At 35.4% G+C, this 19,057-nt stretch overlaps 1 protein-coding gene across 2 annotated transcripts in view; it reads left to right on the forward strand.

Moving 5' to 3' along the window:
* The window catches only part of LOC105379986 (alpha-2A adrenergic receptor), a 393,199-nt gene that overhangs the window by 18,741 nt on the left and 355,401 nt on the right, over positions 1 to 19,057 (forward strand). For both annotated transcript variants that reach the window (XM_048630508.1, XM_048630509.1), the window contains exon 2: positions 4,733 to 4,777. The gene's annotated coding sequence lies outside the window, so the exon portion shown is untranslated. The remainder of the gene's footprint in view (positions 1 to 4,732; positions 4,778 to 19,057) is intronic.

Here is a 19,057-nt window from a genome sequence, read left to right on the forward strand (position 1 = left end):
CCTTTCTCGTCAGAACCTTTCTACTAGCCCTATTTTGCATAAACCAAAAAAAAAACAAGTTATAAATAAGAGAAAACTGATTTTTAGATAGAAATTTAGGAAATATTGTCTAATTGAAGGCAGCCATAAATAATTTTCATGTTAGAGCCTTCTTAATATGGCTATTTAATTCATTTACATAAAACAAAAAAAAAAACATAAAAATATCCCCGTATTTCAGCTATTACTTATAGTGCCGTCGTGTAAAAGTGCTGCAAAATTGGATTTATAATATGTGAAGGATCCCAAACATATAAAAAATGAAATTATTACGCAATTATTGCAATTTCAATATACTTAACTTGTCTTAAATTACACAATAATGGCTCTTACTAGGTTTTGAAATGGTCAGTGAGGGCGGTTTTAGGGTGAGAAAACCATATAAAACCTAGTAAGTGTTTTCTTTTGTGCATTACAGCAACAATTTTAGTTATATTTAAATGAAATAGTATTGTATGTAAAGCCTAGGTTCTGCCGCTTCTTTTAAGCTTACATTTGTTCAGATATCTGTCATAGTTTTACCAGGGCATTGAAATGAAGGGACAAAAATGTTTTTTGGCTCTCCTGAACATTTTGTCTCATGGCTGTTACTGTGTTTTAAAATGGGACAGCCGCATTGTGACGAGGCCTACGGCGTGACGCTGGACGCGCCCCTCGGCGTAAATAGGAGACCCAGGCCTTACGGGGTCTACGCGCCAACGTCGGCGTGTGAGGGAGACCGCATAAGTACATTTCTATAGTGAGCATCGTGACGCGGCCTACGGCGTGACGCTGGACGCGACCTACGGCGTAAATAGGAGACTGCCTCGGTGGTCTAGTGGTAGAAGCTTCGCTTCATGACCCAGAGGTCCTGGGTTCGATTCCCGGGTGGGACCATCAATTTGTGTTTCTAAATTGTGGTTCTAAGTTTGGTTAGGACATAGAAGGCTGATCACCTGATGTCCGAAACAGTGAAACGATCCATGCTGTCGGATGGGCATGTAAAGCAGTCGGTCCTGCGCCTAGCTCCCTCCAGTCGTGTCGGTCAATCCGTCCCATTGGGTTATGAGAGTGATGGAACAGAGAGTGCTCCTGTGTACTGCGCACACACTTGGGCACTATAATCTACTCCTGCGTGGATGGCTGATCTCAATTGAGATTGGCCGCCGTGGTCGAAATTCGGCTAGGAGGACATTAAATAGGAGACCAAGGCCTTACTAATAAGCTCTGAAACAATCATATTTTAACAAGAACAAGGTGTCAGTGCAAAAGAAACGTCTCGACAAATAACTCTGCACTTCTGCCACAGAGCTGTTATACTTGCATAAAACAAATTTAAGTTGTTCACGAGTTTTGTAACGCTAAAAAGTCCATCCTTTATATCAAATCAAATGTATTGAAAAAATATGAGGTGCGCAAAATTAAATGCTGACAAAATAAATTTAACAAGTGAACTATGAATGCGTGGTTCCATTGAGATCTGTCTGCAATGATAATTGGACTCCGAATAATGGAACCCATATTTTTTACCCATATGGTCGTAAAAGAGAAGTGTTATCAATATATTATAGCACAGAGAACCAATGCAGTGTTCATAATAAATATTTATTTATTCTCCACAAACGGTGGTTACATTCGCACAAAACGTTACAAATGTTAATTTATTTCTAAATTTACCGTCGGTGACTGGATGGCACAGTAGTTAGTGACTGACTGCTGTGCCATGGGTCCAGGGTACGATTCCGAAGTGGGACATAGATAGTCGCATGAAGACCAATATTTGCTTTCTCTAAATGTTTGTGTTGTGTGATAAGCCCAACTGGTGATACTGGATTTTATTCTCCAATCTTGCCCTGGAGGAACCCATGCCCTGTAGTGGACGGTGTCAAATGTCTGTATTTTCATCATTGTAACTCAAATATAAGGCAAATATGTATATTACCATCACACACAATAAAATGTAGTTTACACGCTTGCAACATACATCTACCTCTAATCCTGCCTATCCCATCTAAAGGTTGTCTGGTATATATTGCTATAAGCAATAAGACTGTCTTTTTGTACTGTTTCTATTTCTAAGTATTATTTTTATTTTACATTGGTGCAAATAAAGCGAATTGTAATGTACTCTTACTTAATCCGATTGGTTTCAGTCTAATACTTATAAGAACGTGTAATAAAATAAAAGAAACAAATATATAAGCGCGAAAGCCTTCGCCCAAAATGAGAACAAGAGTTTCGCATACAATACAACAGGACAAAAACTATTACTTAGGGCCGGGGATAGCCAGACAATGTATGAACGGCTGGCTATAGACGGTGCTTAATAAGCATGCTTCTAGTGCTTGGTGCTCGGTTCAAATTCAGGTTATTAATGTAAAAAGCTCTATTTTCATTGTCTACAATAATACTTCCGTTTTTTACATACTCATTAGATTTTAGATTATGCACTAATTAGCTTAGACATTTTTTTAGACAGACAGTTAAATACATTAAACAATTTTTCACTTTCACAACACAAAAACAAAATAAACTAATCAATATAATTATTCTGAGCACTTTATAACCAAAAATACTTCAATAGTTATTTCAATAAGTAACTTTTACTTCAATATACGATCAACAACTCTACTTACTGTAAGTTTCACACCTGAGTACCTTGAGTTAAGCAGAACTTTTTGAGTATTGAATGCAGCGGTGTGTAGTACTTCAGTTCACTTTACTTGTCCTTATTATTTGTTAAACTGGTAGTTAGACAGTTTGCCTTTAGAATAAGCATGCTCATTGAAAATATATTGTGTATGGACGGTCTTACGTAATAGAGAACCTAACCAAGATTTATTATTTGGCTTATTGGAGTTGAGTGGAGGGAATGAATTAGGTTTTATTATTTTATTTTTATCTGTCTCGGAAGCGTTTTGTGAAAATGGGAGTTAACAGTGTAATTACGCTAAAATAAAAACTATGTGATGATGTAAGTACCTACATAGAATTAGTAAGAGTAGCTAGCAGTAGGCATAGCAGTCGAGGTAAATAACCACTTCACTATTCGGCCATCATAAGGTGCTCAGTATGTCGGGTACATTAACCTTCCAACGGGCAGCTCACTGATAAAATTATATTCTCTATTTAGAGTCTTAGAAGCACATTTGAAAGAACACAGAGCTCTTCTATTTGAACAACTTTTGTGATAATAACATTGGGATAGAACAAAAAATTAGCAAAAATTTGTTGTTTACGTGATTATTTTGCGCTTTCAAAAGACTCACCCTGTATGATATAACATCAGAGACCAGTAGCAACAAGGCTCGAAACACAATAAGTCTTCGATCGCAACATAGCAATATCTACCAATAATGCTAATATACCTACTTGGTCGGTATCAAATGACCATTTGTGGCCAGTTCATTGACTGTCGTTTTTATGAAGGAAGTAGGACATTTATTGCTCACATTCACATACATAAATCATAGTTGGACGCCGCAGCGGTCAGTACAATGATTATACAGGGTGTTGCCAAAATTTTTAAGTATAGTATAGCCGAAAGGGTGTAACTTCTAAACAACTATTGGTCTACCAATCCGTCAAAATCACTTCCCATATAAAAAAATCACCTAACTAAGTTTCTATGGCGGTGAGAAATAATATTTTATTTCGCGAATTTTCATATTCGTAGAACAACAGTTTTTTTGTTTAGAATGACCCGCTGGGTCACCATTTTTTGCCTTGCTATATCACTATTGCAACATTCTGTATGGCTAAAGTCATTACTATACCGGTGCGTATGCTGATTCCCAGATAATCACGGCATCTCCTTAACAGATTTGACTCCAATATCTGCCGCCCCACAATGTCCCGGCCACTGTGCCCTGCCCGGAGTGTCCGGAGTGTCCGGGGCGGAATATCGTTAAAACTTATCCGGGAAAGTCCCGGAATCTGTACACTTCCCAACTCGAGACTAAAAAGGGGATTTTTTATTTTAATTGGAACGGTTTATTGGTTGAATATTAAAAAAGTTTCGTGTCAAAGGTTTTTGCGGTGGTTAAATTTTTCCTTTTCATCTTTTAATGATAAGGCTGTTCTTTGGAGGTGCTGGGTTCAAATCGGGGCGGTTTGACTTGTATAGACGAATGTCATGAATATGGAATACCTATTTACATTTTATGGGGTATTAAAGCTTAGGGATGGTAGTTTATTACTATGTACTTGACCTGATACACTTGGGTAAGGAATTTCAAATCTGGTCAACTAAGTAGGAGTGAATATAAGATTAGAATATTATAAGTATGTCATGTAAGGTTGTAAGTATTGAGTATTTCTGCGAAGTCGTAAATAATATAATTATCTAAATGTAAAAAACTGGATATGTAAATAAACTAGGTACTATAAGGTCTGTAAGTAAGCTAGTTTTTTTGTGTCTTATAAAAAATTAAAGTGTTAAAAAAAGGTACAAAATAATATTCGCCTTAAATTAAGTAGTCAAATAAACGTCTGTATGTTCGGGTTTCAGTTAATTATTACAATAAAGAATTAAATAAATAAATAATAAAGTATTGTTAAACGCTCCACGTACAAACATTGCAGCGCTATTAAAAATAAAAAAATAAAAAATCATAGAAGAATTAAGTTCTTTCAAATGACCCCTTGAGTCACCCCGCTGTGGCTTACTATACCACTTTTGTACATCCTATATATCTGAGAATGTTTGTTTCAGATACTATATCTCCACCACCACGAGTGTCCGGCACCCAACTAAAAGGTAAGTTTTCTACATTTATTTTTAAACTAGGTGTTCCTGCGAGCTTCGCATTGCCCTAAAAAGTTTTCCCGTGGGAATTTCGGGATAAAAAGTAGCCTATGTCTTTCTTAGGACCATCAGTATACCAAATTTCATTTAAATCCGTTCCGTTCTTTTGGTGTGAAAGACTAACAGACAGACAGATATACACAGTTACTTTCGCATTTATAATATTAGTTAGGATTAGGATTGACAAAGTCTGCACCTAAATTGAGAATTTACCTGTACTTTATAATTCTGTACATTTTAGAGAGATAAGGCCTATTGGAGTAAATACCTCTTATTACAAACACAGGCACGTATGACCTAAATATAAAACAGACTAAGTTGCCCTAAAAGCTCATTTTTACATTCGCCTACCCTGAACAGGATTACCCTACAGAAAGGTAACTTTTACGGTGTAAAAGTCAAAATATTTTCATGGCCGTAAAACTGAGAAATTCACATAAAGGTCCACACACATTTGTGTAGCGTCCCGGCGTTGTGGTGCTCCCACACTTGACTGAATTGACATGAACGTGCGGAATGGACAAAAAGAAAGAATTTACATATCCATTCAATAATTATACCTAGGCAAATCTGCGCGAACTCCAAGCATATACTTACCTACTCTGTCCTATATTGGGAACGCATTTTGTTCGTTTGTCATCGACACGATAATAATAAATTGTATTTTAAAGCCTGCGCGACGACGAAATATTGTCGCCAAGTTTTATTTTAATAGACTCGTCCCTCGTCAGCATTCATTCATTCGTTCACATTGATGCATGTAAGGCGGCCCCTAGACGATATTGCGCAATATAATTTATCGTCTAGGGTTAATAGATTAAAGATTGCGCAAACGTAATTTGGATTAAAAAACTTATTGCACAATAAATATATTACACAATATTATTGTAGGTCTAGGGTTTGCCTAAGTGTGGCGGGTCCTTCACTGTAACAGTAACGAAGGCGCACACATACCGTTGTGGGGCATCTTATCTTGGTATATTTTTTCCCTATTTTGCTGTGCCCGTGATATCTGGAATAGGGGCACAGGGTAATGAGAATATAGTGGTTACGCCAAGTCGTTATGGAAAGTAAAATGGATTTACGTTGAAAACTTTCTACTCTGTTTCGCCTTTACCAGTTTTGTACGTCAGCTAAAAGTAATATCTTTCGCAAGCACAGGTATAACCGTTGCGACTGATACCTGAAAATGTATTTAAAATTTGTTCTATGATAAAAGCCTAAACAATTGTATCATGTCGGGGTCACCACTCTAGAGAGACTTAGACATTTGACACATTTATTTGCGCGATTGCAAACGAGTAAAGTTAGATGTGGACTGCCCTACGATATCTTTTACATAAGTAGTACCTAGATGTAACATATTAAAAACCACTGTTTTACAATAGATACCCTGGACCAAGCAGAGACAATCTGAAATACCCAGTTATTTATTTCTAGCTATGTGCCCGATTCCGGTAGAATATTTTAATGCTATTTGGGCGCCGTAACTATACCTACATGGCAGATATGTGTCAGTATTTATTTATGTAGATGACATGCGATTTATGGGTTCCGAAGATATTCTATTAACTCGAATAGGTGCTCGCAGAAATATCTTCTTGTATTTATTTTGGATGCGTTTTTATTAAGTCTTATGGTGTTATTTTTTTATTATGGAGTATCCAAAAGGAGCTTCCGCAAGTGACGTATCCAGAACATTTTAGTGGCTTTGAAAATATACTTAATTCATCGTAAATTAATAAAAAAAAACCGAAACGTTCACTAAAATTTGTTGCATAATTTTCAAAAAAAATATTTCCTCTTTCAGTTAATCGAAAAAACATACATACAGACGAATTGAGAACCTCCTCTTTTTTTCGATGTCGGATAAAAATGATATCCAATCACGAGAAGGTTTTGTCTTGACACCATACGTAAGGCACAATATTACACGAGAACGAAAATTTTAACCAATGTATGTAGAATAGTAGATGTTTGAAAAAGATTGCCCCCCTGACCCGCATATTTCATTCTAAGCACTAGACAGACAATTATGTGCGATTTTTACATTTCTGCCGAGCAAATAACTTAGCATAATACTGTAACTTCAACTTAGCAAGTTGCTTAAAACTTCTTCTCTTTTATGAGTATTTTTCTGGTTTCCGCATCAGCACATAGGATGATGGAGAAGTGAGCTACTAGTTAGTGTATTACAACGTGCTGTGGCTTAGGGCCTGTTTCACAATGTCTGGATAAAGACTAGTCTCTCTGTAATTATGTATTACGCTTAGAACCCTTCCTTCATTGGAAGGAAGGCCTAGCCACAGCATTGAAATAAAGAAAGAAAGAAAAAGGTTTTTATTTGTATCAATAATACATATTAAAATAAACAAAAACTAATAACTTGGAGACAAAAAGGGACAGACTCAGCATTTGCTGCGAGCTGCAGGGCAGCAACGCAACGCTGTTTTTGAGCCTGTCTCTGTGCTACATTAAACAAAAGTTTACGAACAAACAACGGAACTTCTCTAAAACACACTATATATATTATTTAAAATAGTAAGTATATAGGTAAGTAATATACCCATATACTTAAAGCATCAAATAATATTATCAGTCCGTTGGGACGTAATGGTTTGTGATGATTGCTTTGTGGTGATGATGATTAAGTTATAAGTTATGTTAATTAAAACATTAGTGTAATGACATCTCCCCCTATCCACTGTCCTTACATTGTTGGTTTAAAATTTGCCGTTGAGAGTCGGGCAGATTCTTTCCGACGGAACCCGGGCCCGGATCGGGGGAACTCCCCGGAACTTTCCCGGAAACTTTTAATAGTGTTGGGTTTTGGGAGTAATTATTGAAATTGTGTTACAATGTGCCCGCCCTGAACGCAGCCAAACTTAAATTAAGACTTTTCAGGAACTGAAATTATTTATGTTACAATACTTTTTGTTACCGTTGGACATCCGTTTAAGGGTGTATTTAACCCACGTCAAAAAAGAGAGGTGTTATAACTTTTGAATTTCGTTGTGTCTTTAGTGTGTGAGTGTTCTTAGCCATATTTTATCAAAATCGACCTAGCTGTTCATAAGTAATTATCCATGGTGCTGGAAAAGCGGTAGATATAGTAAGCTAAAAGGATTATTCTGAACAACTTTTTTTGTTTTTTCAGATTTAAGGCTTCTTAGTGTGGGAAGTAAATTCCTTAAATCGTAGAACAAAAGATGTTCGGCTTTTCCACCTTGGTATATATTTTACTAAACATGAAGAAAGTGGAAATATTTCATAGCGTTAATAATATGTAAAGATTTTCCTTATTAAAAAACAAATATTTGCTGATAAAAAAGGAGTATTAAAAACGTGCTTTCCGAAGCATGGCGAAGTATTTTAAGCATTTTCTTGTTCCAAAATAAACAAAAGAGCGGAATACAAAGGGTTAAGTGAAATTAAAAAAATATACTAACTGAGCAGTTTATGAATCCGATTACCGATAAAAAAAATCTGGTACAAGATTTGGCCATGTACATAAAATGTCTTTATCAATGAATTGGTATTAAAAAACTAAGGGCGGATTCGGCCAACGTCGAGTAACTTTTTACTCACGAGTAAAGTACCAGTTACTCGCGAGTAAGCAGATTTTGCATTCTACCAAACCTGAAACCAAGATAACTAGCTTATCCCAAGAATAAAATGTTATACCGCCAAAATTGACCGTGTAACGAGCTTATCCGAGAGTAATTTTGTAATGGCGGCAGCACATCAGCTGATTAGAAAACCGTCATAATGACATATAAACACATCTGTCAAAACATAAACAAAAGTACGTTAAAAGGCAAAGTCTCAGAATAACAACAGCGAATAAAATATTAAAACATAAACAATTTCATACTTTTATAATCCATTCAAACTAAGTTGGCATGTCATTTCTATTGCATGCTTTGAAACGCAGCTATTTTTATTTTAGTTGCATTACAGTTTCGTTCCACGTTCATTCAATTTAATCATGGTATAACTTGGTAGAATGCAAATGTACTTATCCTAGATATTTACTCGCGTATAATTTTAATTCCGGTATAGTTATTCTCGTGTAACGTGATGTTTGGACGAATCCACCCTAAGTAATTTAATGTATGTACGAAAGAATATTTCAACTTTCAACTTTTGATACAATTGGCAGTAATCATGACATTAATACTAGGAACAAGCATAAGCTGGCTTTTCCAGCGATGCGTCTAGCGAAAGTAAATAAATCGTTTTTAGGGTACTGTATAATGCCAGAGAATAAGTTTAAGTGTTTCATTAAAGAGAAACTCTGTAAAAAAGCTTATTATATAATTGATGATTACTTAGAGGACGTTAATGCATGGCTGTGATAAATAGTTACCTCTGCTCATATTATAATAATAATAATTATTAAGCTTATAAGTATTGTATACTAACTAGTTTTATGTCTTTTATTGAAAAGATGGCTCAGGAGTTTCTTGCCTCCGTTCTTCTCCTTAGACAGAAAGTCCCCTTATCCGAACGGAGAGTAAGTTTGTAAAAAATTATGTTCATCAGAAAATTTTATATTTTTACGATGAATAAATTCAAATTCAAATGGTTTTATCGACGTAAAATTTTACAATTATTTGTCGATAGTCATCTACCACCACAAAAAAAATTGACTTTGACTTTGTAATATCATACAATTATCTGTTTTTATTTTACAGGCTGTTACCTTTGATTATACTCGTATTATGTATGTATTGTATATGTATTTATTATTAAACATGGAAATAAATATGGAATTATGGAAATTAATACTTTTTTTAAAACATGTTCTTATGGAAATAATTTTTTTTTTACATGAATGTTTACTACACCTTCCTCATTTATTCTTTAAGTCTCTCCTTCACCCAAAGACTGCCTGGAAGAGATCGTTTTTAGCGATAAGGCCACCTTTTGCCGTTGTATCCACTGTATTATAAATTGTAATTTGTGTCCTATTTAGTCAATAAAGTAGTAAGTGTTCTATTATAATATATACTGAGCCGAAAACGAATTTCTAGAAGTTGAATAACACAATGACCGAATGGCGTAGTGGTTAGTGACCCTGACTACTAAGCCGATGGTCCCGGGTTCGATTCCCGGCTGGGGCAGATATTTGTTTAAACACAGATATTTGTTCTCGGGTCTTGGATGTAATATGGCAATGGCCCGTAAAATGGCAATAGGCCCGCCCCCTATTACATTGGGACTAACATAACACTCTGGCGAAAAGTGGGTGCAGCAATGCACCTCTGCCTACCCCGCAAGGGAGTACATTAGTACAAGGCGTGAGTGCGTGTGTGTGTGTGTGTGAATAACACAACTACATAGTTCATGACCCCCTGAGTGGCCACTCACCCCCTTTCGGCTTATCACACCACTTGTGTAACACCCTGTATAACGCATAAATACGTCAAATTAATTGGACCGTTCTAAGTATCAAATTAGAAGGAAGTTTACATTCTACATGACTGTATTTCAGGGAACCAATTACACAAATGAGAACTATACAGAGTATACATTAAGAGCGTCTCTCATTAGTCATTAGCCAATCAGCGTTCAGAAAGGCACAAAGCCTGAGCTGCAATTGGCTGCTTCAATGATGCTTCCCGCATTTGAATGGCTGGAAAAGTCGAGTAATGCTGTTTGAACTTGTCACGTAGTTTAACTTCCTAGATTTTGTGCAGTTCTTAGTATTACTTATTATAATTAGAGAAAATACACTGAAAGGAATTATAATATGTTAGCTTGGAACAAGTGCGTAACTAAAATCTTCCATCCAAAGGTTGTCTGGTAGAGCTTGCATAAGCAATAAGGCCTTTTTGTCCTGTTTTTATTTTTAAGCTTTATATTGTATGATTTTCTGTTTTTGGTGCAAATAAAATTAAATGGGTCACCGAACGTTGTGTGTGCGTTGCGTTAGTGACGGGCGACGACGCAACGCATCGTGTGGCATGTCAGATTTATAGAACGACGGTGCGTTATCGCTGAATTGACACAACGACGCTAACACAACACACACACACAGCGGCCATGTAGCATCGCTCAAACCAGGATATTTTCCGTGGAAGTAGACATATATACGTTTCAGGAAACTGTTTTCATTACAAGGATTCGCTAGGAATCACATTCAATTACCAAAGTAGACTGTCCATATAGTTCTTAATTTAATATATTTAACACCTGTAAAACTTACTTATGGATGCAATAAAAGATTGAGTATTGAGTATTGAGTATTGAATAGGATTATTAGGAAATATTATCACATTATTTTATTGTAATTTTCTTCATACCTATTTTAAATAGGAAAACAAAAATATAATATCAAAATAATAATATATAGGTACTTAATATTACGTTTCATACTTTAAGAAAACTTATACATATAATTCATACATTATCCTGCCTCAAAATTAAAAGTAACATTCGAGTGTTTAAACCGGAATATACAAATAACACATTCTTTTTCACGATGAAAGGAATAACGAAATCTTTGGGAATAAGTTGGAGAGCCGGGAAGCCACCCACAGAGGAGCTTCTTTTAACTTCTTCGGGTTCTCGCGGAGAAATAATAAAACCATATTTAATTACGGGCTGTTTTTTCAATAGAGAATCTTTAAATATATTTAATTCAATTTCACATAAAATAAAATAGAAAAACAATGTCACTTAAAGAACTATAAAATAGTATTATTTAACAATTTTTTGAATAGTCATATAAATGTTATCTAAGGAATAAATCTGATGTTGTTACTTCTGAATGTTTGTATAAGACAGTGACAGCAACAATTTTATTCGTCAGATAACATTTATATGACTATAAAACATTAATATATTCTATTAAAATACTGTATTGTGCCTACGTCCGAAGCCACCTTGAATATGCGTCACAAATTTGGAATCCGCAGTACGATTTATACATTGGGAGGCTTGAACGTATCCAAAAAAAAATTGTAAGATAGGTACTTAGGTTTCAAATTCAAACTCCCAAGTATGGACTACAACAAACGATGTGTCAAATTGCATCTTCTACCTCTTCGACCTACGTAGAGACATAAATGATGTAATTTTTCTGGTGAAAACCTTTCGTGGCCAAGTCGACTGCCCAGACTTACTTAACAAACTCGGCTTGCGGATTCCAACCAGGAGGACCCGCTCTCGGCCCCTCCTTTCCATCCCTCGCTCAAATAGCAATTATAGACATAACACTTTTGTGATTAGAGCTGCCGAAACATACAACCGTCTATGTAGCAATACCGGTGTTGATCTATTTTATAGTAGTTATAACTCAATTAAGGACCACATTATTAATACATTTGTTAGCTCACTGTGATGCTAATCGTAAATTTTAAGTAAAGTATAAGGTTTCTATATGTGAAAACCTTTAACTGGCATGTTTGTTACTATTAATTTAACTATTCCTAGTTCTATAATTCCATGCTGTTGGTTTTCCATGCTTCATTAATAAATAAATAAATAAATAAATATGACATTGTTTTTTTCGAAATATGAGTTTAGAGATAAGTTAAGTTTATTCCATTAACGTATAATTATCGTCTTTTTAAATATGTTATGGCTAAAGATCAAACAAATTACAGTTTCATGAGTTACGGAACCCAGTTTTGAATCCAGCTAATTTGTTTCAGGAGCCTATTCACTGCTCACACTGGCTCGTAGGTACCAACTCAACTTTTTTTCTAAAGGAAAAAAAATATATAACCCTCCCCTCAGATTTATTTTCGATTGCCTCTCCTAGCCTCCCGACTGATTTCCCGCTAAAGTTTCGTATAAAATATTGTTATATTGATACTAAATTGTATGAGAACTTTCGTATTTGTAAATGTTATGGAGTTTTGGGGGAAATTCGGTCGAAAGCGGAAATTAGAGTCGTGATTCGAGTTTTAGGTTTAAAGTTGCTATTTGTGTTTATGAATTTGTTCGTTGTTGGTCCGTTTTCGTCCAATGCTGGACATAGGCCTCTCCTAAGGAGCGCTACAACATTTTGTCCTCAGCCTTCCTCATCCAGCCACTACCGGCCACTTGTTTAAGGTCGCCGGAGGGCTAGACCTACATTATGATTTCTTGTTCGCGGTCTTCACTCGAGAACTTGCTTACCCTACCAGAATTCGGTTCCTCGGCATATATGGCCATGACTGTCACTTCAAAATCTAAATCTACCTCTTTGTTTTTTCACCACAAAGTAGCCTGTAACCTTTTTAACAGGTAGCACACTTGGTCATTATGTAAACTATGTATTTCACCCTCAAAGTATTTTGCCAGTAATCTAGGTTACGATTTTCCAATCGATTTGCTTTGACCATCCCGTGTGAAACTTTTGGTGGCGACAAATATTTTTAGGATGCGTGAGATTTTATTATGGTTCACGGGCACCCTAATGTTGCAAATATACTTTTTATACAGAGTATAGGTTGGTCATACTGTTAATTATTCTCAACAATTTTCTCTCTCTCTCTCACTAATACAATTTGAGAACGTTGTCGCATTTCAACGGCATTGGAATTCTCCTCTATTTCGAATAGCATCGTGAACATAATTGATCAAACTCACAAACGTCAAAACTTACAACACCCCTCGTAGACCGTAGGTTTATTAAAAATTACACATCTGCTCTCTAGCGCCACCTAGTGGCAGCAAAACGCAACTCTCTCCTCTCTGATTCGCCAATAAAAATGTCTGATGCTCTTTTATTTTATTTATCGTTGAAAAGGGATGTAAGTGGCAACAGTCGCCGGCTTCGAGAGGACTTCTCCAATATTCGGAGTTATGGCGGATAGACTGTAAAAATCGGGAGTATTTTGTGACGTTTTTACGACTTATCGTTTGCGTATCGCAGACTGGTTTGGGTATAAACGATCAAGCTTGTGGGGTATTGTTTCAGTTTAGCCACTTGGTTACTTTACACAATGGTAATAATAGTGGGGCGTAAAAACCCTAATCTACTACAGGAAAAAAATGCCTCCTCCAAGACAGGAGGCTTATTGCCATTATCTCCACGCGGTAGGCAGTATCCCATCCCACTGCGTATTTTATTTCAAATAAATAAATTAAGTATATTATTTAATCAATATTTTAAAACACTCACGGGCAATGAAAAGGTTCCACTGAGAAAAGCACCATATTTCTCTTATACGGAAAAGGGTATCTTAATGACGCTTTCTGCAACATTGAAGTACATGTAACAGAGCATCAGGATATTGCCAACTATGAACGGTAATACTTTTATTCAAAATTGTAATTAAATGTTTGAAAAAATGGGATTGTTTGGCGTCGGTATTTTGTGAGTGGAACTTTTTCATTGCCCGTGAGTGTATAAGACTATCTTTTGCATCGTCTCTCAATACATGGGCGTTCTTACTACACTCAAGTGCAGTGAAAAAGGTCACTCGAACTTTTTCATCATATTAAATTCGCTTAGTGAGCTTATACTATCATATGAACTTTGTTGCAATTTTAAGCTTTGATACTTAACTAGAATGTATTATAATTTTGTTACAAGAATGAGACGAGAAAAAACCATCAAAGACTGTGGGGGTCTGAAGAGATGCTTGGTGTAAGGGGATAAGTCAATGTGATGGGTTCAGATTTTATTATTTTTAGGGTTCCGCCGTAAGATTGTTCGAGTTATTGTAATAATATTGATGATAATTGTAGCCACGCGTCAATCGACGACATAAAAAATGCTATAATTCGAAATCCATTTCAAGATTCAGCACTATAGGCTCCAAAAATATATATCCACACACACATACATGCATAAGTAAAAATTTCAAAGTTACTCATTAAAACACAGGGAATGTACACAAAGGCCGGCTTACAGCCAAAAAGAATTTCTTCCAGCCAGCCTTCGTAGATGGTTGAAGAATCCGCAACACAATACAGCCTCCTACAGTACATAAACTCTTTACTCAAAGGACAAAAGGTTCTCAATAAGAGCTCCTAGTAAAGAGACTCTCCGAATCAACTAAAAGTACTGGAACTGAAATAAAACAAGTGAAGCTAAACGTCTCAGCTGAATGTTCGTCAAGTTCGGAGGGTTCCGTAGTTATTTACATTTTGATAGGTATTTCGAAAAAAGATTTTTTTCACTATCATCATCATCATCAGCCAATAATCATCCACTGCTGTTCAAAGGCCTCTCCCAAGGAGCGCCACAGCACTCGGTCCTCGGCCTTCCTCATCCAACCACTACCGGCTACCCGCCTAAGGTTTTAACTAAAACGGATAGAAAAGTGTTTTCATTTCGTTTATGAAAGAAACAAACAATTATTACTTACTGTGTATAGTTCTCGAAATGCTTATGCTGGTAGAAAAGTTAAAAAAATCATTGGATTTGATCGTTTAGCAAATCGAATACAATAAATTCAATTTACTGAATAATAATATGGTCACGGATAGAAAAAAAAAACATAGCATTCGAGGTCCTCCACCCTATTTATTGGACTTTCAATTATTCTTTTACTTTAATTACATAGACAAAAATGCACTTTGATACAGAGCCCATCAATAGTTTTTAGGTTAAGGAATTTCTGTTACCTACGGATCCCTAAAAGCAGCTCCAGCCAATGGCAGATGCGACAGAACCGTAAATAAACGGTTTAGTTAATTCTTGCTTTCAAGCTATGCCATTGTTTTGGCGAATAGTTACAGAAAAGGAGAATAAGATAAATACAGGAAGTTGCGTACTTATGGCGTTTATACCGTTTTAAATGTATTTTCTCATGTATCCTTTTAAACATTTTTTTTAACCCGCGACAGAGTGCGAAGAGGGGTGTTATAAGTTTAACCTTGTCTGTGTGTGAGTGCATTGTTTGTAAATTTTTCTTACAAATTATACTTACTTTGACCATGTCTGCAATAATTATTCAAATAAGTTTCAAATAGGTTTTAAAAAATATATTTTATTGAAGTAATACCTACCTCACGTAACATTAAAATTCGATCTTACCTGAAAAAAATTTGAACTAGGTTTAGGTTCGCGTTTAACCTGTTGAGTAAGTTCAGTAACAAAATTCAAATTTTATTATATGGTTACCTCTACTTTTAAACTACTCTGCTCTTAGATTCAAGATGCATAGCTGAAGTTTTTAATATTACAACTGTGTTAGAGTATTATTATAATTTGCTATAATTTATTTTATTTTATTTTCTTTCTTTCTTTCTTATCTTCTTGTTTAACTATTGTTATTTCCACGTGCAAAATGCAAAATTGGATTAACGCTACCAAACATAAAGTCAAATACTAACCAAAAAAGTACTTAATAATATTGGTAAATTTAAAATATACAGGGTGTTGCAAAAAGGGTATACTAAGCCGAAACCTACAAGTGCAGCATGTTATAATATCTAAGCCCGAAAATTAAATCAGAATTTTAAAATTTACGAATAATAATAATATTCTTTATACTAAAATGTCACGACCAAGACTTAGATATAATAACATGCTGCACACGTAGGTTTCAACTTAGTATACCCTTATTTATATACACTTTATTGAATAAAAAATACACATTTACAAAAATGGACTTAAAAAGTAGTGTAAGTATACTAAGACGGGCTTATTGCCAAGAAGCAATTTCTTCCAACCAACCTTTTTGAAACAACGTGTATTGTATATCCTGTCGAAAAATATATTGCAAAAATAAGCATTTCCGGAATCTGAAAAAAACCACCTACGCCTATTTCCAATACGCAAGATATTGGCGAATCCCATATGTCTCTTCAGTCGCTTATTCCATATTATTATCTTTTATATTACCTACTCTATTCTTATATCAAAATCGAAGGACTTTTTCAATAACAGAAAACCTACCGAGCCTCATATTTTACGCACCCATTGAATAAAATACAATAACTCTCGCCTCGCGATAGTTATAACTTGATTTTAACACACCAGGGAGTCGTACAGAGGGAAGAATCTTTCTATAATAGGCGATATTTCAGGCCTATTTTTGGTATTTCATTCGTACTTTCTATGTATTGTCACCGATATTATTTCCTCGAAATAGTTCATTGTTATGTTTTTTAGAAAAGCCTCGGATCCTGATCAGGAGTTGTAAAAATATTTATTTGTACCATTATTATTGTTATTATGCGGGATGAAATAAATAGATATCGATATTCCACGGTACTTAAGTATATCCTTTTTAATGTTATAATATTAATTAACATTTAACGGTAATTTTTTTGTTAAATGTAGGTACAGTTTAGGTCATAAATACCTGTAACGAAAGTTGGCAATTTATCTAAACCTGGTATATGGTGCACATCCGAAAAATTGAGACACAACTAAATATTTTTTGTAGAAAGAAAATAAAAAAACAACGAATTGAGAACCTACTTTTTTGAAGTTGGGTAAAAATATCGACCGAAAATTTAACTCTCCCTGAATTACTGTAATTTTCAGTACACGAAAATGAAAATATACTCTGCTACGGCGTAGCACTGCGTAGCACTAACATTGCTACGCGCGTAGCATTCGTAGCAGCTACACTCGCTGTACAAAATTGACAATTTCTTTGTTGATAAAACAAAAACAAATTAACAAACACTTACACCTTGTACTATTGTACTCCCTTGCGGGGTAGGCAGAGGTGCATTGCTGCAACCACTTTTCGCCAGTGTTATGTTAGTCCCAATGTAATAGGGGGCGGGCCTATTGCCATTTTACGGGCACATCCAAGACCCGAGAACAAATATATGTGTTTAAACAAATATCTGCCCCAGCCGAGAATCTAACCCGGGACCTTCAGCTCAGTAGTCAGGGTCACTAACCACTAAGCCATTCGGTTGCCCAATTTGTTGATATTTTTCTAATACAAAGATTTTTATGTGTATATTTTGTTAACTAGACGTGCTTTACTGAAATTATGACAAGTATTCTTCTCACACTCATAGACGATGTCTTTTCAATCGAGAATCCTTTTTCCTTTTAATAGCTCGTGCATTTCCCGCATAATATCGCACAATACGAGGAATATCGCACTACACACGCAACTCGCTAATAACATTGCTCAGCGAACCAATAAGTTTCACTACACTTCGACAAAGTTCCATTTACCACCCCAAACGCGCTACCTACAACCTTATCCTAATAACTTTACAGACTAGTGTTTGCCTCTCAACACTTGGAGTCGATGACAAGGTTTTATTCAGTTCACGCGACAAGCTAAAAACAATCTTATTGTCCTCGCCTTTCAGTACATAATAGGTGACTAGAAATGAATAGCTAAAATTGTCTTCGGCGACAAAGTTTACACTGCAGGTAATTGTGACCTTATGTTTGTAGCCGGAAGGTAGGAATTGGTTTGTGAATGCGAGAGATAAAGTTGTGTACTACTTTTTCTATACTGGGATATGAAAGTTTCACTTTCTGTTGGACGCCACACAATGTTTTCTGCTTTGTTTTTTAAAAGGAAACTAATATGGTAGTGTGTGCAGAAAAGTTTGCCAATGATAGAAATAAACATTATAAGGTATTACCGCAATTTAGATTCACTTTAAAAATATATTATTATGTTTAACGACGTAAATGATGATGATAGTCTGTAAGTGTATAATTATGTGGCTTATCATCATCATCAGCCAATAATCACCCACTGCTGGACATAGACCTCTCCCAAGGAGCGCCACAACACTCGGTCCTCGGCCTTCCTCATCCAACCACTACCGGCTACCCGCCTAAGGTCGTCAGTCCAGCGGTATGTGGTGTATAATAAACTTATATTCTATTCTGTTCTTAGGGCAGATTTTTCTAATAGTCAGGTAATTGTTATCTGAGGTTCTTATCTAATGACCTTTGACCCTTTTCCGAACAAAGAGTAGTTTGATTACTATGATGAATATAAAATATTAGAATTTGACGTTGAGGAAATATTTTATTGCTGTCATTGTTTTGATTCATTTTAATTTAATTTGAGTTCTTTAACTTAAGTCGTCGTGAACGTCTAGTTCAAGTTGTATGAAACAAAAAATATTCTATTTTAATACTAACATTCATAAATACTATTTTATCTCACCGCTAAAAAATTAATTTATTTATGGAACAATATTTATTGGAGTGCATATAGTTCAAAAATATTTTTACGAAATAAAAATGAATTGACCACACTAAACTCAACGCTATACCACTCATGTATGTTTAAGTGGCTCTCCAAAATCATGTCACAAAAAAACAAATGAAAATAGTATAGCTTTCTT

The sequence above is a fragment of the Plutella xylostella genome, chromosome 26 (genome assembly GCF_932276165.1).
Source record: "Plutella xylostella chromosome 26, ilPluXylo3.1, whole genome shotgun sequence".
NCBI classification, from domain to species: Eukaryota; Metazoa; Arthropoda; class Insecta; order Lepidoptera; family Plutellidae; genus Plutella; species Plutella xylostella.